This window comes from Pan troglodytes, chromosome 9 (genome assembly GCF_028858775.2).
Source record: "Pan troglodytes isolate AG18354 chromosome 9, NHGRI_mPanTro3-v2.0_pri, whole genome shotgun sequence".
Taxonomy (NCBI): Eukaryota; Metazoa; Chordata; class Mammalia; order Primates; family Hominidae; genus Pan; species Pan troglodytes.
The window spans coordinates 107,479,868-107,506,424 of record NC_072407.2 but is presented as its reverse complement, the minus strand read 5'-3'; the positions used below and the strand labels follow the sequence as shown (position 1 = coordinate 107,506,424).

General features: G+C 34.6%; 1 long non-coding RNA gene across 1 annotated transcript; it reads left to right on the top strand.

Annotated features, from left to right (window-relative positions):
- Positions 1–1,026: 1,026 nt before the first annotated feature.
- Positions 1,027–23,740, top strand: LOC107967201 (uncharacterized). The gene is made up of 3 exons (XR_001707526.4): positions 1,027–1,574; positions 20,791–20,850; positions 22,276–23,740. It is a non-coding gene; the product is annotated as an uncharacterized LOC107967201 (long non-coding RNA).
- Positions 23,741–26,557: the final 2,817 nt, after the last annotated feature.

Here is a 26,557-nt window from a genome sequence, read left to right as displayed (position 1 = left end):
ATGATCCTAGGCCACTTTGGTGTCTCAGTTGGCCTGGTATTTTTGAGCCTGTAGATGCTATATTTTCTTGCTTTTTTTTTTTTTATGGACATTTTCTTGGTCAACATGATATAATGGTCCTAAACTCCAGATCTTCTAGTACATAACAAGACTTTGGGTTTTATGTTAGAAAGGTATATTCCAAGCTCAATTTAAGAAGAACCATATATCTGGCTGTAGAAATATTGACACTATGAAATCCAAAATTGTTGACTATTTAATAACTACTGCTATGATCATATTAATTATATTGAAATAAATCTCCCAGCTAGAAAACAACTGATATGGAGAAATAAGAGGTATTTCATATATATGAAACAAAGACATGGAGAAAGTAAAGCATTTATACTACATACCACAAGAGGTAAATATATTTGCAGAATAGTAAATGGAGAAATATTTTTCTCTTTTTTTTTTTTTTGAGACGGAGTCTTGCTCTGTCGCCCAGGCTGGAGTGCAGTGACGGGATCTCGGCTCACTGCAAGCTCCGCCTCCCGGGTTCACGCCATTCTCCTGCCTCAGCCTCCCGAGTAGCTGGGACTACAGGCACCCGCCACCACGCACGGCTAATTTTTTTTGTATTTTTAGTAGAGACGGAGTTTCATCGTGTTAGCCAGGATGGTCTCGATCTCCTGACCTCGTGATCCGCCCGTCTCGGCCTCCCAAAGTGCTGAGATTACAGGCGTGAGCCACTGCGCCCTGCCGAGAAAGATTTTCTATTCCTGGTGGATCCGAGGAGACAGAAAGCTTTTCAAGGGCAAATGCCTGCCTTGTATAAATATGAATAACTTCTTAAAGAAGTTACCCTTCTTTAGTTAAGAACTCACTGTGATGTTATGTAAAAAGAATTTGTCTAACATTCAGAAGGTCTGAGTTTGGTTTACACAGTTAGTAAATGGTGGTCCACTAATTCTTTTTTTTCTTTCTTTCTGAGACGGAGTTTCGCTCTGTCTCCCAGGCTGCAGTGCGGTGGCGCGACCTCGGCTCACTGGAAACTCCGCCTCCCGGGTTCACGCCATTTTCCTGCCTCAGCCTCCTGAGTAGCTGGGACTACAGGCGCCCGCCACCACGCCCGGCTAATTTTTTGTATTTTTAGTAGAGACAGGGTTTTACCGTGTTCGCCAAGATGGTCTCGATCTCCTGACCTCTTCGTCCGCCCGCCTTGGCCTCCCAAAGCGCTGGGATTAGAGGCGTGAGCCACCGCGCCCGGCCGGTCCACTAATTCTTTTAAACTCTGTAAGGCATTTTTTTTTTTCCTGTTTAAATATATATCGACATTAGATAGCTTTGGCTGTGGCAAAGAGGACCTGCTATTGTAGGTCTGTGGGCTGGCAGTGACTGGGCTGGGCTCATCTGAGATTGGCGGGGCTCGGCTCTGTGCCTTGTACTGTCTCATTCCGGAACATGGACGGAAGGCGGGGTCGCTGTTGGGCATGCTGTTCTCAGGAGGGCAAGCAAAGCTCTGGGGCACTGCTTCTGAAAGCCTCTGCTCACAATCGGCAGCTGACACCTGCAGACAATCTCCACTGTTGCAAGTAAGTCATATCGTCAAACAGCAAGTCTGAGGTTGGTGATACACTGTGCTTTGCCTATTGGAAGGAAAGAAATTAATGGAAGCAATAGTTCAGTATACCACACTCCCTCATTGAGTTGTTGAGTGAATTAAATGTGTTTATTGTATTTTTTTCCTTAACACTAAAGATTTAAGCATAGGTATCAGCATGAGAAATAAAAGGGAGCTACTTTAGCCAGTGGGGCATTATTGTAGACATTAGTAATCAGTTACAGAAGGCTAAGAAGCAAGGGAATACTAGAAAGATATGATAATTAAACTCACTACATTTAAAATAAAAGATGGAAGAAATAACATAGCTTGCAGCAGTCTGGTGAAGAATTTCAGATACGAGGGAGAGATTTTATTATGAACATTTTCTAGTATGGCTTAGGCTTATTTTGCTAAAGTAATGCTTACTTGTAAATTATTTCTGTCCATTAAATATTTTGCAATATATTCTAACAGACAAAGTTTGTTCTACATATTCTAACAGCAAAAATTTTTTTGTTGTCAAAACTTTAGATGTGTTCTTATGTGTAATAATGTTTCTTTTTTAATAAGCAGGGAACAAGCATGTGTAAAATTGTGTGCTTAGTTGGTATTACAGTATAATCTTAGGTATTTATCTGATGCCAGCCTCTAGGAAAGTAGTAACTTTTACTAAACATATATGCTCTAGTGCAGGAGGCTCTGGAGCCTTGTACCATCAATTATCCACTTTCTCTTTATTCTAGTGGCTTCTTTATCAGGGAACATAGAAAGGGCCCTATTTCTAGTTTCTATTAATACTACTGATAAGGGAGGGGAAAACCCTCCTTCCAATCAGTGTTTCTTTCTACGTAGCACCATATTATTCTTCAATGATCTATTTGGGTCTTTGTCAGCTCAATTTTTTTACAATTTCCTCCATTCCTTCCTCAATCCATTGTAGTCTTTTTTTCCCCTCTGTCATTGATTTAAATTATTAGAATGTTGTTGATGATGTCCTAATATTAAACGCAATGGAAAATTTCCAATTCCTATATTACTTTGACTCCTCTGATACTTGACACACTATGAGACATTCTCCCGTGAATTCTCACTTTCTTTGGCCGATGTGACATCCAACCTTTGGTGCCCCATCCACCTGAAAGATCACTCCATCTTTTTCTTTACTGACAGTTCTCTGTCATCCTTCTATGATGTGGCGTTCTTCAAAGATTCATCTTCAGGTCTTTGGAAATGTTATGCACTGTCATCCCTATCCTGGGTCTAACCATTATCTTTCAGCTTATATATCCAGTCTAAATCAGTTTCTGAGCTCCAGACTCATTTCACTGTACTTCTCATTTTTACTTAGCCAACATGAACTTCAAGCTTGATGAGTCCAAATTGAAAACGATATTCTCAACACTCTTCTCTCTTCCTTTTTTCCTTCTATGTTTTATATCTCAGTTAATACTGATGTTTAGAAGGAGCTCAGACCTCTACATTAAATAAAAATAGTGTGTAATTTTGCTCTTAACATATAGTATGACTAAGATTAGTTTTATTCATCATATTTTAAAGCCAATGGAAGTAGAGTCAAATCAATATAGTTTTTGCTGAAAAAATGTGGCAAATTCTAGAGTATTAGTTTTTTATTTGGGACAATATATTTAAAACTTAAGAATTATTGGCTGGGCATGGTGGCTCACACCTGTAATCCCAGCACTTTGGGAGGGCCAAGGTGGGCGGATCATGGGTCAGGAGTTCGAGACCAGCCTGTCCAACATGGTGAAACCCAGTCTCTACTAAAATAAAAAAAATTAGTCTCTACCAAAAATGTAAAAATTAGCCAGGTGTGGCACCCATAATCCCAGCTTCTCTGGAAGCTGAGGTGGGAGAATCACTAGAAGCTGGGAGGCAGATGTTGCAGTGAGCCGAGATCGGGCCATTGGACTCCAGCCTGGGCAACAGAGTGAGACTCCATCCTAAAAAAAAAAAATGTCAGTGATGTCAACATGAGAATGGAAACTTTTTAAAAAATTTTGTGTTTTAGCACCTAATGCATTGCCAATTACAATGCCAGTAAAGAAATTGAAAATATCATTAAGATGTATTTATAGTAGTTTACATGGTATAAAATAACTTCAATCATGTGTGTTTTCTTAGACTTTAAACTATTTAACATATTTATACCTAAGAAATAAAAAGGACCACATAACATGATAAAAAAAGAAGAGAAAAGTTCAGCTTTCACGGTATTAGTGTGGCAAAGCAGACTTTCATGAATTCAATCAGAAAGGTATGTTAGTCTTGGCTATAGCTTATGACACTGAAATTCATGGTTTATGGAGGTGATGGATGAGGCTATTTGTCAATAAAATAATTTCATAAAATTAATGAGAATAAGAAGATAATTTTGATTAGAAATGGGCAAAGACAAGGAAAAGGAGGTTCACTAAAGTCTTTGAAAGACAGAAAAATATTATTTTAAAACTTCCTGGAGGCCAGGCTCCGTGGCTCACGCCTGTAATCCCAGCACTTTGAGAGGCTGAGGCAGGCAGATCACCTGAGGTCAGCAGTTCGAGACCAGCCTGGCCAACATGGTGAAACCCCATCTCCACAAAAATACGGAAAAAATTAGTCGAGCATGGTCATATTTGCGTGTAATCCAAGCTACTCAGGAGGCTGAGGCAGGAGAATTGCTTGAACCCAGGAGGTGGAGGTTGAAGTGAGCTGAGATTGTGCCACACATTTCTAAATGATGTTTATGCTGGGCTTTTCCCAATACCCATAGTTCTATTGGTCTCCATGAAATATTTCATATGAGTAGCAAAGTGTTATAGAAAATAAAGGCATATATTTTTAATTCTGATTTTTTATTAAGATGAATTTTTGATAATTAATATTACTTTATTCATATGCTTTTGCTGTTGTGTTATGAACTTTTTTCTTCCTTTAAAAAATAATTCACGATTCACTTTTAAACTACTTTAAAAGTAATTCATGCTTCATAAAGATATTTTGGAAAAATAAAAAAAAATGGTAACTCACCCAAATTATTGGGTGTTTCGGTAAATTTCATTTTAGTCTTTCTCTCTGCACACACACACACACACACACACTAACACACACATGACACATATTTACATCTACATCTATATAGATCAATAATGATTGACATATTATTAAAAAAATTTTTTTCTAAACATATATCATGTCCTGTATTTTTCACTTGATATTATAATACATTCTCTACATTTCATAAAGACATTCTGTACATTATATATAGAGAGAATGAAATGTCTAATATTCCTCTGAATGTAGATTCCTAACATTCCACTAAAGATTGAAAATCTAAATTATTTTCAGTTTTTCATAATCAGAGACTGTTCTCACAAATGAAAAATTCTATATCATAGTCTATAGATATTAAGACAACTAATAATATGTGATATTAAATTTTTACTCCTATCATCAATGTATGAGAGTAGCATTTTTGTTTTGCTGTTAGTACCATTTTAGTGTCTCCCCAAAAGTATTTGCTAATGAAAATGTTCAAAATAATATATTAATATTTCAAATTTATAATGCTGATATTACCAAAGAGAACACATACTTTCTACATTTTCAAATTTATTTATGAAGGTATTCCTGTTGTTCATTTACATATTGGAATCTTTGCATTTCTCTTAGTAGCTTGTACACTCTCTCTCTTCCTTCTTTTATAAAATATTAATCCTTTGAGCCAATGAATTGAACCCTTAAAAATTCTTTATGTGGTAATACTTTTTGATTTTCTCCAGTTACTGCAAATATATTCTTAATTGTCTTTACTCGTTTTAGCATAATTTGTATAATAAATAGCAAATAATTTTAGTTGTTTAAAACAGTGAAATATGTTAATCTAGTTATTTTTTAAAAATATTTTCCATTGCTTGGAAACTTAGACTTTACCTTCTTCACTAATTTGATCATTTTTTATATATATATAAAAAATTACATCTGTTACATTCATCATTCATTACATCTGTTTATGGTTTTATTTTCATGTTTATATATATGTATATTTTTGGTCTTATTTTCATATATTTTTATATATGAGAAATATAGACTAGTAAATATATATAAATTGATGAACTATATATATAAATATATAAATACATATGTAAATACATATACATTTATGAATTGATTTTCATGTATTTAACTTTTTAATTCATCTGAGATTCCTTTTTGCCTTTAGAGTAAGAAATACTTTGAATTCTTTTTCATTTTTTGTCTAAGTAATTGTCTCAACCTTTTGGTGCTGCATTTTAAATTTTATTTTATATATACTAGAATGAATTTTGTAAATTGTTCTTGAGATGAGCTATGATGAAAAATTGCCTGGGTTAAAATCTCTCCTTAATTTTCTGTTTGGAGACTAGTTTTTTAATAAGCTCTTTGTCTCAGCTTCCTCATCTGTAAAAAGGGGAGAACAGTAATAATAATGATAGCACCTATGGCAAATAGTTCTCTGAAGGATGGAGTTAATTTATATTTAACAATTATCCTATGACCAGGCCATTTTTATTATTTTACTTTGTTTTGATGAAATGTTTTTCTTGTTTTTTTTTTTGCTCAATAAAATATTGTAAGAATTTTTATGGTTGTGTAATATCTTCTACAGGATCTATATTTGGTTATAGATAATTCTTTCAGTAAAATTAAAATGTTTAAATTTAATGTTTTTTTGTTAAATATTTTAGTTACATAGTGCTAATCATGTAACAAATGATCAGCAAATATTTAGTTAAACAGAATTAACTAAAAATGCAAAAGTTTTAAAGATTTATTGCACACAGTTCACAGTCAGTACAAAGTAGAAAATCAGTCCTGAAAGAGAATACTAGGGAACAGAATCATAGGTAATTACTTGCTTCAACATCATCGCCTATCTACTCTAGTGACACAACTACTCTTTTTCCTAAGAAATACTATCGCCAACAAGAAAGAGACCCTTACAGACTCATTCTTCCATCTATCTATTCTTCCCTGGGTCTATCCATCTGGCCATCCTTCCCATCCTTCTGTCCATCCATCCATCCATCCATTCGTCCATCCACCTCTTTATCTATACTTCTTTGTAAACCTGCAACCCTGACCCCATCTGATTTAATAGGATTGTGTATTTTGCTCAAGCTGGGTCAAACATGCTTTCTGTTCTGGGACTTAGAATTTGGGCAGAACATTAGCCCTGGCTCTGAAGTGAGGGAAAGACAGAAAGGATTAATCAGTCCTGAAAGCTAATATGTATCAGTCGAGCACAGTAATGACAAAGAAAATAGCTCCCTGGTAATGACCCAACACAATTCTCTGAGCTGTCAAATTAAAGTACTGAAATGCTATCCTAGTTATGGACAGGGGAAAAGCACTCTAAACTTCAGGTAATTTCAATGCATGAAGAAAAGAGTGAGTTGTTTACATTTAATAATAAATTGTTTCATAACAAAACAATTTGGTTTTGTTGTAAAATAAATTTGGTTTATGTAAAATAAATAAAACTGAATGTAATTGTGTTTCGATAAAACTAAAACTTCCAAGTTGTCACTTCTTTGCTCTCTTAACCCTCAAATAAATGGTCCAATTATTAATTAACACATAAGAAAGGCTTATAAATAAAAATTGCAACCCTCAATGCAATGCTTAGGAAGATAACTGCCGGTAATCATTGTGGTGTGTATATCTATGGGGAAATTATTCAAATATATTTTTAAAACAATTTAAGGACAACTAATTGTAACAAGGAAGCTTGTAGAACATGTTTAAGACATTTCCTGGATTGTCCTCCTGAAGGTAGACTGCATGACCACTGTACTCAACAAGCTTACAGAGGGGCCAAATGGTGGCCCTTAAGGAAAACTGATGAAACTGATGTGTTTTAGAATATCTATACATGTGGATTCGAAGTCCCTTGTGATGAAGGATAGAGCCAGGGTAGGAAAAGAAGGGTGGGGATATGCAGATCCAGGGCCCAGGGGCTGGTGTGGCTGATTCTCCCTGTCCCAACATGTGGCAGATCATTAAACAGTTATGCTTATCAGGGGAGGAGGTTAGAACATAGTTTGTTTAATGAGTTTTTCAGACGTTTCAGCAATTTGAAGAATTGATTTATAAATTTTATGTATTTTGACATATGGTATGAGGGCTTTATTTGTATTGTCACAATCTCTGCAAATATTAGGGGTGGGTCTGATGGAATGCAATCAATTTTGTGGGCATATGTATGAATGCAATTTAGTGTAATTTTTTCTGATACAGGATTTCCAACAATGATCTCATAGAATGAAATGAATTTCACACCCAGGACTTGACTTTACTTACATGACTCTAACTATAGACCCCCTTACAAACGTATACTATGCCTTAAAATTAACAGTATTCTGGGGCTGTTATTTTTACAGGTTTAGAATATCAGATAGATTTGCACATTTAGCCTTAGTTTCTTGTTTTAGTATCTATCATAGATTTTAAAAAATCATCTCAAAATCACTTTTCCTTAATTAATAGAAAAATAAAATGTTCCCTCTCAAGAGGAAGAACTACCCTTTTGAAATACATTTTTCTGGAGCTTATAGGGTCAGAACTGTGGCTCTTTATTATATATCTCAAATAATATCTCAGCTATGTCAGCCTGGGTGCTTTAGAAAAAGAAGTAATTGCTTATCCTTTCAGATAACAATGGCCAACACTGAAACATAATCTTGCAGTTATTCATGCTTTAGTTAGACTTACTAAAGAACATTCCATCAAAAAAGTTTTAATATATGCATAATTATTTGTTTCTAAAACATATCATCTTTCCCCATGCACAAACTGGCAAGACTTCACCTAGCATCCCTATAGAACCAATTCTTCAAATACCATATCCCATGATTTAGATATAAAGAAAATGTAAAAACAAAAACAAAATTTTATTGAAACATATACTTTTGGGTTAAACATATACTTCTCATCTTCATGAAAAGCCATCTCTTTTAAACTAACCTAGCTGATAAAATTCTTAAGGGGAAGAGATATCCTGAAATGATACAAATCCATTTGCAGAGCCCAGATGTACATGGAACAAGGTATTTTGGTGCTCACTTTATTTTTAGATTTTTCATACTTTTTTTTTTAACCCAGTCCAAGCCCTAAGAGGTACACTTCTGCTCCCTTCTCACCTCCTTGCAAGAAAATAATTAAGGTTACTATATTCCTTAATAGATATAGGAGTTTGAATAATTTCTAGTAGCTTGGAAATAAAGTAATGGTTTCCTTTTAGGCATCCCAGTACCTACATTTATAATTGTTCATGCAATCTCATTACTTTGGGATCAAAACTTATTAAGCAGCACTCTGTTAACTGAAACAACAATAGACAACCCTCTTTGGTTTCCTTTTTGATGTCAGACTAATGATTGACTGCCAAGATGATTTATGGCTTCCTTTTTAAAATAAAAGATAAGATAAATGACAGAAATACTTTCTGGCAATAAACCAAAGTCCTCCTGACTGAAGAAATAGTTATTATTTTTCTTTCTCAGAAAAAATAAAAATGTCAAATATTTAAATGTGGTATTTTATGTTGGGGATATTCAGAATAATGTATATTTCTAGGTAAATTCAAAAATCAATGAATATTGAGTGTCTTACCTCAGACTTTACTAAAATTTTGGTTGGATTAAAAGTTCATGACTGGGTGCAGTGGCTTACACCTATAATCCCAGTACTTTGGGAGGCCAAGTTGAGAAGATCACCTGAGGTCAGGAGTTCGAGACCAGTTTGACCAACATGGTGAAATCCCGTCTCCACAAAAATACAAAAAAATAGCCAGGCGTGGTGGTGCATGCCTGTAATCCCAGCTACACAGGAGGCTGAGGCAGGAGAATTGCTTGAATCCTGGAGGTGGAAGTTTCAGTGAGCCAAGATTGTGGCACTGCACTCCATCCAGGGCAACAAAGCGAGACTCCACAGCAAAAAAAAAAAAAAAAAAAAGTTCAATACAGAAAAAAACAATTGAAAAATAAAGAAAATATAAATTAATATTTATTAAACCCTTTGATACAGGAAGGTTTTCTAGTTTAAAATTAGTCAAAGTGATCAGCAACATATCAATAAAGTAACTACGTAAAACACAATTTTACATAACAGAAAAAAAAATTGAACCGAAATTTTGAGTTAGTAAAATACATTTGGGAAAACAGCATTATTTATGCATCAGAAATGCAAATAACCTAAATTTCTGGATTATTCAATAAATAGAAGGTCCTTTAAGCACCACCTCAATGTTGCACCTGGAAACTTTGTTGTGGTATTTACAAAGCTAGTAGAGTAATATTAAATGGTAAAAGCAAAATGAAATTTCTAAAGGATAATTATAGCTATAAAGTACAGTTGGCCCCTTGTATTTGTGGGTTGCACAACAATGGATTCCACATCCATGGATTCAACCAACAGTGAATTGAAAATATTTGGGAAAAAATAAATGGATGGTTGTTCGTACTGAACATATGCAGACTATTTTTCCCCCATCATTTTCCCCTAAACAGTACAGTATAACAACTATTTACATATCACATTGTGTTAGGTATTATAAGTAACCTGAAGATGATTTAACTTATACGGGAGAATGTGTGTAGTTTATATACAAATACAATACCATTTTATAGAAGGGATCTAAGTATCCACGGATTTTGGTATCTGCAGGGGATTCTGCAACCAAAACCTGCCTCCACCCCCTTGGATACTGAAAGACAACTGTTTTATGATTTTTTTTTAAAAGAAAACAATTTACACCTACTTTTGTGCACCCAAGGTTATAAGAATCAGTGATTTTCTTTTCCATATTTTTCTATATGTTCTCAAATCTGAGTATTTATTATTTTTGTAATTGAAAATGAACTATTTTAAGAGAAGAGAGAAAACCAGTAAGAGCTCTAGTTAATATGATGGAGTGAAGGTATTTGTATTTTCACTCCAAAAAAACCTATTAAAATTATTGTGGAGGTTTTATAAATGTGTACGAATTATTTATTACTCCTCCCAATTGAGACATGGAGATCGATGTCTCCTCTCCTGAATCTGGGCTGATGTTAGTGATTCTCTTGTAACTAATGGAATGCACCAGGAGTCACGCTTAGTAATTCCTAGGCTAGGTCATAAAATCACAATGCAGATGCCTTTCTATGATCCACCTCACCTTCACATAACCCAGGTTTTCAATCGTTGAGTTGCTTCCAGTCACTGAGTCTTCCAGCTTAGCTCCCAGATATTTTAGAGCAGAGAAAAGCTAACCTTGCTGTCTTGTATGAATTTCAATCAAGGGACACAGAAAAAAGTTACTTCTCTAAGATAATAAATTTTGAGTTTTTTTTCATGCAACAATAGCAAAATGAAATAGAAAATCATTGGTATCTATGAGTCAGGTACTGCTACGGCAAAACTTCAGAAGTATGGCATTGGCTTTGGAACAAGGCGTGAGTGGAATTTGGAAGTGCCTTGAGGAAGGGCCTTGAGAATGCCCATGCAAATTCCCTGTGTTTTGGTTTCCCCTCAACAAATGCTAATTAATATCTGAAAGCAAAGGCATCCAATCAGTCCTACTATGAGCATTTTTTCTAAGAATGCATCTAATAGAACTAAGACATTCGTTGTCTAGACATCAACCCCTGAATAACAAGAGCAAGGAGAATTACATTTGCAGTAAATTATGTCATTGTTTCTTTCTCAGATTTTAAACATTTTTGCTAAATTGTGAATTATGAAGACATTTTATAGATGAAAGTTTCAGAAAGATGAGCAAAAACATATCCATAATATATCAACTATTATTATGAAAATTGGTAAATGAACAGAAAGACACTGTCGCTTTCTTCTACTTTCTTCTAGAAAGAGTTGACATCACACAGGTCTTATATCAGTAAGTTGGTTATTTGTCACCTCCCATTTATATTTTGACATTCATAGTATGAGATGCCTTCTCACCTGGTTTTGTTTTAAACTTCGAGGGATTCTGCTTTTGTTTTCTATTTTCTCTATCTGTATGTGAGGATTCACAGAAATTAAAAACCCACACTCAACTATGGATCCACTGCCATCTTCTCTGTAAGTAAATATTTATTTTATTGAACCATGTATCAGGCAGAAAAGTGTAAAATAATAACTGAGCATACTCAGATAACCACGAACTGACCAAAAGAAATCATATTGCAAATCATTCAGAAACATCCACCATCCCTCCCAGTCATTTTGCCGCCTTATGTGATCAGTGTTCTGACTTCTTTCACTACGGTGTATTTTTCACTTGTTTTTGTTCTATAGATAAGTGAAGTAATTTGGTATGTACTCTTTTGTGTTTTGTTTCTTAGTTTTTTAAATATGTATCTATGATTTTGTAAAGAGCAGTAATTTTTCAGTTTTCTTTGTTGTATGCTACTTCATTGTATGAGTATAGCAAAATATAATTTGTCTATTCTACATTGAATACATTAAATAACATTTTGGTTGTTTCCAATTTTTAACTATTACAAATAGTGCTTATATAAATATTCTTGTGCATGTCTTAAACATATATATGTATATATATATTTATTTTAGCTGCAGCTTTAAATTAGAATTATTGAGTCACAGGCTATGTGTACAATTACCTTTAGTTACAACCTCCATAACTTTATAAATTTATTCTGCAAATATTATTGTCTGCTTCATTGCTTGCCTTTGTACTCTTTTAATGACATTTTTTAATGAACAGAAATTCTGAATTTAAATGAAGTCTTTTATTTAACTGTTATTCTGTTAGTGGCTTTTATATTCATTTAAGACATTTTTACATTATAAGTCAAGAAGATGTTTTCTTACGTCATCTTCTGGAAACATTTTTAGATATACTATCATGTGGATTTGGTTTTTGAGTGTACTGTGAGGTAGAGATCAAGATTCATTTATTTTTGTCAGGTTTGAGATATTCAAATAACTCATTATACTATTCTCTCTTCTATTGTTAGTCTTTGAATAATTTATGATCGAATGTTTAAGATATGTGATTAACAATGCTATGTAGAGAGAGGAAAGAAAAAATTGAATGTGAAAAAAATAAACACATTAATTCAGTGTTATCTATGATATCTCCCCACTTCTGAAACATTGAATCAGTTCATCAAATTCTGTTAGGTAATATTTCCAGGTCTATCGGGCCCACTTTTTGTTACTTCAGTTGCCCATGTTTGCTTATTTAATCTTTTATCTGTATGATTCACTGCTTTTCAATCTTCTAAATATAATGATTGATTCATAAAATAATAAAACAATATTTCTTTCTAGCTACTGAATTATAACAGCTAGACACTAATATGCATTCAGGATTCTTGTTATGGTTCCAATCTATCTAACAAGAACTATTTGCCAAGGCTTTGTTGCTGGAATAAACATATACTTATTGCTACTTTCGTTAAATAACTTCTTGTAAGTGTTAAAAGCCTATCTTAGGTACAAGCTACAGTCCACTTGGTTTAGTTAGAGTCACTAACTAGTTATGAATAACAGTGGAACCCACAGTTTGATGAGGAAAGTGCAGGGCAATTTGATTTACAATTATACAAATTTTGCAAATAATATCTACTATTAAACAATTTAATACCAAGAAAACATCAATACTCTTAACAAAACACAACAATAAATGGTGAGCAGCCTAAATAAAATAAATATTTCATATATATCCACATTATTCAAGATTAACTGATCTACTATTTTCATCCCTTAAACACAGTTGTCACTTCCCTGACTAAATATTAATCCATCATCTGAATCCAATGGAGTGAGGCTGCCCCAGAGACCCCAGAATCTTGTGCTGCAAGCACAAGACTTCAACGTATGAGAGCTGCTGTGGGTGAGAGCTCACAGGTGTGATTGATGCCATTATAAAAGGTCAAGGCCAGTCCCCTCTTGCTCTCTCCTGCTCTTTCACCTTCTGTCATGAGGTAATGTAGCAAAAAGGCCCTAACCAGACACTGGACCCTTGATGTTGTACTTCCCAGTCTCCAGAACTGTCAGCTAATACATTGTTATTCTTTATAAGTTACCCAGTCTCAGCTATTTCATAGTAGCACAGAAGGGACTAAGGCACTAGGGAGCCTTTCTTTTTAGAATATTGGTAAAATTAAGGCATGCTTAATGATAATTAGAATAAGTAGAAGAACAGTGAGGAAAAGATAGCTTTTGGAGAGTCTTAAGGTTATCAATGCAAAAGTAAAACTGGGAGAGAAAAAGATGCTTGATATAGGGAGAAAATGTGCTTTCTAAGAAATTGGATGCAAGGATGCTAGGTGGGGAGGAATATAATGCTGTTCTAACTTGTTTATAGGTGATTTTGTTTATAATTAGAACTACTTGAAACTGATAGAATTTCAGCAAACTTCTTTCCATAGATGAAATACATTAGTACTTGTTGAAGGGTCAGGATGATCTGATTTTATATCCAAGTTCTACCATTTACAGGCAGCAATTTTTTATTCAACAAATATTTGCTAAACACTTGCTATAGGGTACTAGAGATACATATTGTACAAGACAGACAATGCTCCTGCCTTCTCAGGGTTTATTATTATAAGCCCTGAAATGCACAACATATAGCATCAAAGTATTAACATATGTGATACTTCAGGTAGTGAAAGCACTATGAAAAATTGAAAAATGCAATCAAAGTCAGTACCAGTGTTTGTGTATAATATAATCATGGGAAACCTTCCTGAAGAATGACATTTTAGCACACACCTATACGAAGTACAAGGACAAGCCGTACCAAAAATTTTGGAGAAGAGTAGTCCACACAAAGAAGCCAGTACATGTAAATACTCAAAATCAGAATAGTCTGTCATGTGTGTAGAAGAACTGAAGAAGTATGCAGGCGACAGTAGGTCATGCCACAATGTTGATTTCTAAGTTGATGTGAAACCAATGGGTTGTTTTAAATGATGTGTTCTGATTCATACTTGAGGTAGGTCACTCTATTTGGTGTGCAGAGAATAGACTTTAGTAAGCAAATTTGAAATCTGAGAGAAAAGGTAATATTCTTTCACAGTAGTCAAGGCAAGAGGTGATTACAGCTTGTTCTAAAAAAAGCTATTGAGATAATGAGAAATGATCACACTTGGGACATATTCTGAAGGCAGAGGTGGACATACTTTCAGATGGATTGGGTGTAGAACACAAGCAAAGGATAAAAATTAAGGAAAGTCCTTTGATTCTGTGCAAATTTCTGAACAATAGTACCACCTTTTAAAAAGACTGGGAAAAGAGCGAAACTGGATGAATAACAAAGAAGGGCATCTGAAGTTCCCTTTTGCACTTGTTCAGTTCATGGTACTTTGGGGGCTGTCAAGTAGAAATGTTGAGTGTGATTATTGACGTTACATATGAGACTGAATCTGAGAGAACAGACTGAAGTTACAAATACAAATTTGGGAGTCATTAGCCATATTAAGCCATGGGGTATGATGAACTAGAACATGAAATGAATATAGATGTAGAAAATGTAAAAGGGGAAAAAGAATTTATTTAACTTCTGTGGGTCTCATATTTTATCAATAAAATGGGAAATACAGATATGTTGGAAATATTAAATGTAGTATAAACTACATTGAACAGTTTGGCACATAATAAGAGGTCAACAGATGTGAAATATCATCAAAGCCAATCTAATTTGATTTTGAAATGACATAAGCCTTATAGTAGAAAAATATGACTTAAAATTATTGCTCTCTCTCTATATATATGGATTTAAAAAGCATTTCACAAAAGCCAACACTCAACGCATAATAAAAACTTTAGCAAACTTGAAACAGATGGAAACTTCTGCAATTTGATAAAGAACATTGACAAAATCCTACAAATAGCATCATACTTTATGATGAGATAATGGACACTTTCTCAATAAAATTATCAATAAGACAAGGATGTCCCCTCTCATGCCATTATGTTTAACATCATATCAAAAGTCCTAGATAGTCAATAATACAAAAAGGAAAATAAGAGGTACACAATTTAAAGTATACACATTGTAAGGAAGAAATACAGCTCTTTAGTTGTAGATGATATGACTGTCTATGTAAATGTCTATGTAAATGTCTATGTCTATGTAAAAAAAAAAAAAAATCCCAAAGAATTGACAGAAAAAAATCTAGAAACTGGTGACTATAGCAAAGTAGCAGGCCACAAAGTTAACAACACATCAAAGTCAACTGATTTCCTATATATCAGCACCAAACAATTGAAATTTGAAATTAAAAAAATTAAATAGCACCAAAGATGATATACTAATGTATAAATTGAGCAAAATATGAACAGATTATTTACAAAAAAGTATAGAACTCTGATGAAAGAAATTAAAGAAGATTGAAATAAATGGAGAGAGATTCTGTGTTCATGGATTGGAAGAATCCCTATCATTAAAATCGCAATTCGTCTTAACTTGATCTATAGTTTCAGTGCAACTTTTATGAAAACCCCAGCAAACCATTTTATAGGTATCAAAATACTGATTCTAAATTTATATAGGAAGGCAAAGTCCTAGAATAGCCAATAAAATACTGAAGATAAAGTAGAATGTGTCGCTTATCTGTTTTCAAGAATCACTGTCAAGTTACAATAATAAAGACAGTATGATAGTGGAACAGAATGAAGAGCCCCAAAATAGATACATACAAAATAGGTAACTGATTCTTGCCAAAGAAGAAACTACAATTCATGGATAAAGGACCGTCTTTGTATTTTGTTGGTATTGTATCAATAAAAGGGGAAATACAGATATGTTGGAAATATTAAATGTAGTATAAACAATTAATGAAACAATTATTTGTCCATATTTAAAAAATGAACTTACACTCAGACCTTACACATCTCACAAAACTTAACTCAAAATGGAACATGGACCTAACGATAGACCTAAATATAAGATGTTAAACAATAAAACTTCTAGAAGAAAACATAGTGGAAAACCCATTTGGCCTTGTGTTTGGTGACAAGTTTGTACAAAGCCAAAAGCACAATCCATGAGAAAAACTGATAAGGTGGACTTTATTGAAATGAAAAACTTCTGTGAGGAAAACTGTTAAAAGAATAAAAATATAAGCTACACACTGGGAGAAAATATTTGCAAAGCACATATCTGATATAGATTTTATATTGAAAAGATAGAAAAAATTGTTTAAAACTCATCCATAAGAAAACAAAGAACATAAGTAAAAAATGGGGAAAATATTTGAACAGACATCTCACCAAAGAAGACAGAGCAGTGTCAAAAACAAAACCTTACAAAAATATACTCAGTATTAATTTGTTATTGGGTAATTGCAAGTTAAAACAACAATGACATACCACTATATGCCCATTAATGTAGATAAAACCCCAAAAATGAACAATACAAATTGGTGGCAAGGATATGGAGCCACAGGAATTCTCATTCATTGCTGGTGGGAATGCAAAATGGTACAGTCACTTTGAAAACAGATTTCCAGTTTCTTACAAAGCTAAGTATAGTCTTATCATAGACCCCGGCAATCATGTTCCTTGGTATTTGCCCAACTAATTTGAAAATATGTATGTTCACACAAAAACCTGCACATGAATATTTATAGCAGTTTTATTCATAATTGCCAATAGCTGGAAGCAACCAATTTGTCCTCCATAGGTGAAGGGACAAACTGTACAGTGGAATACCCATAAAATATTAGGCTATTAAATGTAATATAAACTGGATAGAACATTTTGGCACATAATAAGAGGTCAATAAATGTAAAATATCATCAAAACCAATATAATTTAATTTTGAAATAATATAAACTTTATGGTGCAAAAACAGAAAACTTAAAATTATTGCTCAAAATATGTATGGATTGAAAAAGCATTTCACAAAATACAACACTCATGCATGATAAAAACTTCAGCAAACTTGATTTACTCATATCAAAACATGAAAGTCATGAAGGAAAACTTAAAGGCATATTGGTAAGTGAAAAAAGCCAGTCTAAAGACTATATAATGTGTTTTTCCTATTTTATCACCTTCTTAAAAAGGCAAAACTATAGAGATAGTGGAAAGATCTGTGGCTGCCAGGAACTTGGGAAGTAATTGAGATAATTAAATAGTTAAAATACAAGAGAATTTTTTTTACAGTGATCAAACTTCTGTATCGTACTATAATGACAGATGTGACATTATGCATTTGAAAAACCCACTGTGATGATTAATATTGAATGTCCACTTGATTGGATTGAAGGATGCAAAGTATTGTTCCTGGGTGTGTCTGTGAGGGTGTTGCCAAAGGAGATTAACATTTGAGTCACTGGAATGGGAGAGAGAAACAGACCCTCAATCTGGGTGAGCACCATCTAATCAGCTGTCAGTGCCGCTAGAATAAAGCAGTCAGGAGAAGATGGAAGAGCAGACTTGCTGAGTCTTCCAGCCTTCATCTTTCTCCTGTGCTGGATGCTTCCTTCCCTTGAACATTGGGCTCCCAAGTTCTTCAGCTTTTGGACTCTTAGACTTACACCAGTGGTTTGCCAGGGGCTCTCGGGACTTTGGCCCCTGACTGAAGCTGCACTGCCGGCTTCCCTACTTTTGAGGTTTTGGAACTCGGACTGGTCCACCACTAGCTTCTTTGTTCCTCAACTCGAAGATTGCCTATCATGGGACTTTATCTTGTGATCATGTGGCTCCATTCTCATTAAACATCCTTTCATATATACATATACCCTATTAGTTCTGTCCCTCTAAGGACCCTAATACAGATTTTAGTACCAAGACAAGTTACTCTATTAGTTCATTGTTATGCTGCTATAAAGAACTGCCCAACACTGGGTAGTTATAAAGGAAAGAGGTTTAATTGACTCACATCTCCACATGGTTAGGGAGGCCCCCAAAAACTTACAATCATGGCAGAAGGGGAAGCAAATATGTCCTTCATATGGCAGCAGGAAGGAAAAGAATGAGAGCCGAGCAAAAGGGAAAGCCCCTATAAAACCATCAGGTCTTGAGAACTTACTATCACAAGAATAGCATGGGGGAAACTGCCCCTAGGATTCAATTACCTCCCCCACAGTCCCTCCCACCACACATGGGGTTTATGGGAACTACAGTTCAAGATCCAATTTTGGTGGGGGCACAGCCAAAACATATACCCACAGAACTTTATAAAAAAAAGAGTAATCCTAAACATATATAAATTTATAAAATTCATTTGAAGGTTAGGGATGCCAGGATGGAATACAGAGTCTACAAAAGAATCTAACTATACTACAAATGTATGAAACAACATTTGTAGTATGTTGGGATGAAAAATTGCTGACCTCAATAACTTTGGAAATATCAGGACTTTTTAAGACTAAAGGCAGAGAAATTATACATAAATATTATACTCTAGTTGATAAACCTATTTTCTATAGGGGTACAGGTTAAAAATTCTGAGATTGCTATATATGTATACTAGAATTAAACAACTAAGTAAATGGTTGGAAGATGGTGGGAGCTCAATTTTACACTGTTGGGTTGGAAGGTTACACAAAAGCATTACGAAGAGGTTAAATGATCCATATGATACTAGATTGGAGTGGAAGATGTCAGTATGAACCCACGTTTGGTTTAATTTTGATACAAAAGATAAGGAAATTTACATATAGAAATTTATGTGTGTGCGTGTGTGTATTAATGGGTTATTGTGCCCACATACCATCCCGTTTTTTGTTAGCTGAGAGGGCCTAGAAGCAACAACACTCCAATAGCAGTGAGCATACCTAGTGCCAAACCTTTGTTTCCAGTATCATTCCCCAGTGAAAGAAACCCAGCTTCTTGGAAAAATGGCTCATTCTATAACTAGGGCTGGAAATATTCAAGATTATTCTGGAGCATGCCAGAGAGTAAGGAAGTGATAATAAAAACAGAAAAAAAAACAAAAACAGAATAATATCCCATATAGAGGAGGGTATGTCAAAGGGACTCAGGAGCCAATGTAAGTCCTCAGCGGCCTAAGCTGGAACATCTTGAACTGTAATGCAACATAATGAATAAGGTATCATTAGATTATAGTTTGAACTACAAATTAAATATCCATGAATTTGTACTTATAAAAATAAATAAACAGAGAAGGAAAGTTAAATCTCGCATGCAAAAATTTTCCAAATTACTGTGTAGATACTCTGTCCTCAAAAAGATGGAGAATAACTCCTGCTTTTTAAGCGCAGCCTGTGCATAGCATCTTTCTTCCAAAGAGCATGGGGCAGCATTGGTGCGGAAGTAACTTTATAGTGGAGAAACCTGGAAAACACTGTCTCAGTTAGTTGACTTCAGCAAGGTCAACATCAACAGTGGTAAGTCATGTTGGTAGTATGTACTCCTGATATGATGTAATGAAAACAACACTTTACCTCTATTATCTTCCTTTCTGAAACCCATAACCCAGTCTAATTATAAGAGAAATAGCAGATTGAGAGACACAATGGAAGAATATTATACAAAATACTTGTTCAGTACTCCTTAAAACTGTCTAGGTCCTTAAAGGCAAGGCAAGTCTGAGGGAAAGCCACAGCCAAGACAACCCCAGGGGGATATGACTACAAAGTATAATGTAGTCTTCTGGAACAGAAAAAGGATTTAGGTAAAAACAAAGGAAATCTGAATAACTTACGGCCTTTAGTTAATACTGTATTAAACTCTTTCATTAATTTTAATGACCGTAGCATATGTAAGATGTTATTTATAGGGGAAAGTGGGTGTGGGCATATGAAAGCTCTGCAATTTTTCAGAAATTCAAAAGTGTTCTAAAATTTTTAAAAAGTTTATTTAAAATTATCTATGTACTTTATGGCAAATCCTACAATACTAAAAATTAATATAAAACTCAATTACTATTTGCTTTCTGAAGGCTTGTATGAAGTTGCTGATATCCTGTACTCAGAGCCCACTTCACGTTAATGGAAACTAGAATAATTTTTAAAAACAACTTAAATGAAAGAACTGTAAGTTTTGATGTTATAAGTGCTTCTCTCAAGATGTTTTCAAGTCTTCTCTAAGGACAAGTAACAATACACTTCATCTACAAGAGTTTCCAATATTTTTAGTGTAACCAGTAACAGTGACAGCGACATAATGAAAACAATCATCTTGAAAAGAAGAACAGAAATTTGTAAAGAATATGTGTTTTCTTCTATTTAATTTTCCAGATTATTCTCTGAAGGACATACTTAAAACTAAAAGATGTTGGATCTCCAATATGAATTCGTGTAAGTTTGTCTTCTGAACATTTTTATTATCCTCACATAAACAATTTTTATAGCTCACGGAGCCTGACATATGTTAGTTCTCCTTTGCCTAAAAACACCAAGATCTGGAAAAATCAAAAATAGAGGTTTTTTTAAGTTATAGAATTCTATAAATTTCATAAGTAAAGTTTAATATAACTATTAGTATGAAGTGAACAACCACTAATTTTCTATCATAGAGAGGTAGTAAGAATTACTGGAATCTAAGAAAGTCCCAGAGTAAAATAAATGACTTTATTTTCACCCCTAGGAAACAGAGATATCAGATAATAAACTGTTTTTTTTTTCTGGAAAATAATTGACAATAAATTTAAAGATAATTTTATTAAAGAAAAGGTAAATAAACTATTTGCAAAACAAGATTCTAGGCAGAATAGCAATAGCAAAATCAGAGAAATAAAAAAAGGCAATAGCAAAATCAGAGAAATAGGAAAACTTAGGCTAAAAAAACACTTGATATTGATCTTAGCGTACCAGTATGAAAATAGGGAGGAGAATTGAAAGACTTTTTTATTCTGGGGTAATGTGTTTTTATTGCCTATTTAATAATGAATATCCATAAAGTTTGTGATCAAGGATAATTTTTGAAATAATAATATTTTGAAGAAGTATGAGAAAAACTGGAGTGAGAAAAAGATAGTGGGGAAATATTAGAAATATAGACAAGCCGGTTTTGTTGTTGTTGTTGTTGTTGTTGTTGTTAAAACTTTTCACTATTTTCCTGTTGGTTTAAAGTCCAAAATTTATTCATCCATCCACCTATCCATACATCAACCCATTCATTCATCCATTCAGTTATTCAACAAATATTTATGTAAGGACAAGTGATATGGAGAAACAGACAAAACAATCAAAAACATGTGGTCAGAGAAATAAGGAAAAAGGCAGGAGATTGACTGTCTTAGAATCCTGAAGCAGAGACAGTCTAAAGAAGGCATTAAACAGAATCCTTTCAGAGTCAGAGGACACTGAGAATAGGACATTGAGAATAGGACTTTCAATCTAGAGATTTTAAAGTCATATAAAGGCAATCTTGTAGAGATCACTGTTGTGAGAATGCTAATTATAAAGCCAAAAAAAAAAAAAAAAGAGTTAAGAGTCAGGAGGCAGCATGAAGATGGAAATAGTGGTACTATAAAACTGAAATAAAGTACAATTTTTCATGAAATGAAACTTTAAGTGGTTATAACAAAATTATCATCACATTTACTGTTTTAATACAGGTTAATCAATGTCCTCCACTCTATTTTACAATCAGCTCTTTGAGTGGGTGGGTCTAAAATAAGATTCATGCACAAGGTTTGTGTGCAAACCATGTGATCAGAAGTATTGTTATGGGATGAATTGTGTTCCCCCAGATTTATATGTTGAATTCCTAATTCTCAGAACTTCAGAATGTGACCTTATTTGGAAATAGGATCATTGCAGAGGTATTTCGTGAAGATCAGTTCATACTGGAGTGAGGTGGACCTGTAATCCAGTTGAATTTGTATCCTTATAAAAAGGGGATGTCTGGACACAGACAGATACACAGGAAGAACATCACATAAACAAGAAGACAGAGATTGGGGTAATGTTTCTACAAGTCAAGGATTAACAAAGATTGCCTGCAAACCACAGAAACCAGGAAAGAGGCCTCAAAGAGATTCTCACTCACACCCTCAGGAGGAACCAACCCTGCTGACCTTAATCTCGGACTTCTGGTCTCCCGAATTGTGAGAAAATAAATTTCTGTTGTTTCAGCAATTCAGTGTATGGTACTTTGTTACAGGAGCCCTAACACAGCATGAACGACTGAATCTGTAGAAATTTAATTCTGTTTTCGGATCTAAACACTGGAAAATTGAACAAAGGTAGAAGATTCAGAGGCCACAAAGGCAGTGGAACACTTTGAGTAAAGGAGCGTGGGCATCAAAATTGAATATTCCTTCTATTTTCTGGAAAAACAAAACAAAACAGGAACTGTAGGTCACACTTGTGTCCGTATGTTGGTAGTTTTAAGAAAAAGGGCTTGGGTAAAGAGTTTCTCTGAGATTTCTGACTTTTCCATTGATTATAACCATTTCCCATAGCTACTTATAAGTCATGGGCTCATATGCCTGACAAAATGTATTAAAATATTCAAAGTAAAAATAATCTAGATCTAGAGTCAGCCACACTTGGGATTTCGATTTGCTTGGGAATTTTGTATCTGCTGAAACCTGCCTGCCTTGACCTGTTTTTTCCTTCCCATGCTAAATTCCTACATTCTCTATCTTTCATTTCACCCACTTAGGCAGAACTGAAATTGCATAAGCTCCATTTCAAGGCCCTAAGGTCAAGACCCCTGGCTGTTCTTGACCTGCAGCAGCCCTTAACCCTTAGCTCCTGCATCTCCAGCCTGACCATCCGCCAGCTGCTTTTGAGCAGCTTTGTTCATCTGCTCTTCATGCATTCAGTATTAAAGTGAGATTTTATATTTATGCTCATATCAAAACACTAGAAATGATTCACTATTTTTTTATTCGGGGTGAAAAATCTTCAAGGCTCCTTCTTTCAGTATACAACTTTATATTATCGTGCAGCATAACTGCAGTAGCACAGTTTGTTCATTGTCTGATGGCTGAGTCCTCAAAGGCATGTATGTTACATGGTTAGTAATCACATTTATTTTTCATAAAAATAGTAGATAAAGGAGCATAGATTTTAATGACTATGTAAACTCATCTTTTATCAGAAACATGGAAGGGATGTGATGCTATTTTAAAGTAGTATACATTTTTTTGACATTTTAAGATTTCTTTGTTGTCTTAAGGCTACTTAAATGATTTCTTATTATTTGCAACTTTTGCTAATAAAATGTTACAAAGCTACAGCTTTTCTGTGTCTGAAGTTTTGCACTAGTTGCAGGTGCTCTGCCTTAATAGTGAAGCACTACATTTTCTGAAATATTCCATTACGGTTAACATGAAAAACCCTCATTATTTTTGATACACATTTTTTATATTTTTGGCTGTTGTACCCAAGACAGGTGGTTGGAGGCAGGATCTTTCTCTCAGTGTTTATGCAGCTTTTGTTTTCAAGTAATCTCCCTGTGGCTCTTCTTACACTTCTACCCTCCGTGACAATTCAGTTCACATTAATATGTAATGGAATCCCTTTGCTTTCAGTAAACTATAGGTGATTTTGCTTTCTCCTAATTTTGTTTCAATTGAGGCATATTTCATCGGGATTTCCTTCTCTCTTAAGTACCTTAGCATCTTTTCTTACAGAACAGATTTATCTTTGAATAGTTAATTAGTAATGAAATTTATATTGTAAATGTAGTAGAACATGAATGAGAGAGAAGGGAATATAAGAAGAGTAAGAAAAAAGCAAAGGAGATAAAATGGAATTCTTCTATACCCATTTGGGAAAGAAAACTAGCAAGGGAGGTGGAAGGAATAATGACGTTGGGGGATAACTCTTCCTCCCACTCCTTAGTGTCCCATGGGGAAGGACTTTCTAGGGTGATCCTGACTTCTTCCCTGTTCCCTTTTGGTGCCCAGCCTATTAGATAAAATCATATGTGATAGGTGAATATGAGAAAAGGAATTGATTATTCTTGCCCATTCCCATTGGGTTTTCTTTGCCTCTCTATGTCATAAGTGTTAGAGGCACAGCCTTTTTGGAGAAACCCTAGAATTTTCAGCATAGTCGGTGGCAAGATGGATAAATTTAATTCTGAGTACACCATTAAGAAGCCCACTGTTGCCATAGATCTAACCATGCTTCCCAAACAGTCTGACCTGCTATTTTGATCTCCATTTGTGTGATTCTTGGCCCTCACCCTGTGATTTCTGTATTTGTCAAGAAAATAGGGAAGTTATTTATTGACCTCCTACAATGCCAAAAGTAAACAGTGGAATGTTTTATGGGGAGTAGTTGGGTTCCCTCCAAATTTTCCTTGGTTAGATAGTAGAGCTATCAATGGGGACTGTCCACTCTCCACCCCCATTAAGTGAACGGATCCATTCAGCCTTGTTCAAGAGACATTGATTTCTGTTGCCATGTGTTGTATCAAATAATCTAACTCCTTGACAAGAAACAACTAGACTAGGTTAATTTACATTTTGTCAGGTTTGGGAATTTTCCCTGGCATGGGTAGCAGTGTCTGTCTTAGGATATCTATAAAAGGACTTCACTACTTTACACCATGCTATTACAGAACAAAAAATAAAGGCAAATACTCTCCTAGGTTTGTAATATCTATTGTTTTCTCGTTACACAACGAAGTTGTCAAAAGATATAATCCTCTAGCAATTCCAAAGATTATATAAAGACATCAGTCTTCATGATTCATAGATTTTTTGGGGAATTATATTAGCAACTAATAAATATTGTTAATAGTATGTGTTAATGGTGCTTTATGATAGAAATATTTCTTTCCAAAATATTGTTTGCTTGTTTTTGTAAAGATACATTGTGAATTTACACTTCTTTCCTCTTTAATGCAATTATACCATATGTCACTTTTTCAACTTTATAAGCTCCTAGAATTCTGGATGTGTTTCCAACAGAGAAATGGTATTTGGCAGTAATCACTGTTGCTGCTGAACAGTGCTAATCTATCTATAGTAGAGATGTTCAGTTTTCATATGTAGTAAAACAGAAACTGAAACTGTAGTGTTAGGAAACATAATTTATAATTTCAAGAGTGAAGGAAAACTCCAAAAGAAAGATAGCTAATAATGAATCCAATCACCAATTACTTGTACAACAATTGATACAGGTCAGTCTTATGCCACCAGCTGGAGACAGACTTATGAACATGATAGAAGAGGATACTACTATTTTTCATTCTAGTGGTGGAATGCAGAAAATAAATACCTAAATTATTTTTTAAAGCATCATCATTTACATATACATATATATAGACATATACATATATATATATATATATATAGAGAGAGAGAGAGAGAGAGAGAGAGAGAGAGAGACTGGGCATAGAAATTAACTTGCTTGACCAGGCGCAGTGGCTCCCGCCTGTAATCCCAGCACTTTGGGAGGCCGAGGTGGGCGGATCACGAAGTCAGGAGATCGAGACCATCCTGGCTAACACGGTGAAACCCCGTCTCTACTAAAAATACAAAAAATTAGCCGGGCGTGGTAGCGGGCGCCTGTAGTCCCAGCCACTTGGGAGGCTGAGGCAGGAGAATGGCATGAACCCGGGAAGCGAGCTTGCAGTGAGCCGAGATAGCGCCACTGCAGTCCAGCCTGGGCAAAAGAGTGAGACTCCGTCTCAAAAAAAAAAAAAAAAAAAAAAAAGGAAAGAAAGAAAGAAATTAACTTGCTTACTACCGAGTTCTTCAGGATAATTAATTCAAAAGAATGTTTAGTTAGGTCTCAAAACCTCAACTATTTGTCTTCATGTTCAAAACTCAGTGTTTAGATGGTAGCTCTGCCAGAGAGAGAGCAGTGTCTATTAAAATGGACGTGTATTGTCTGACTTTCCTTCTTAAGGGCCTCACCTTCTGTCATCCCATTTACCTTTCTTATCACTGATTTAGTTACCCAGGACTCTCTTGCCATCCTACTCACTAGACTTTCTGTTCTCTCTTTGATGTCTAATGTTTAACTTGGGTTCTGCACCTCTCTTCTGCTGTGGCCATATCTATATCTATTTGTTGCTGATTTAGTACTGATCTCA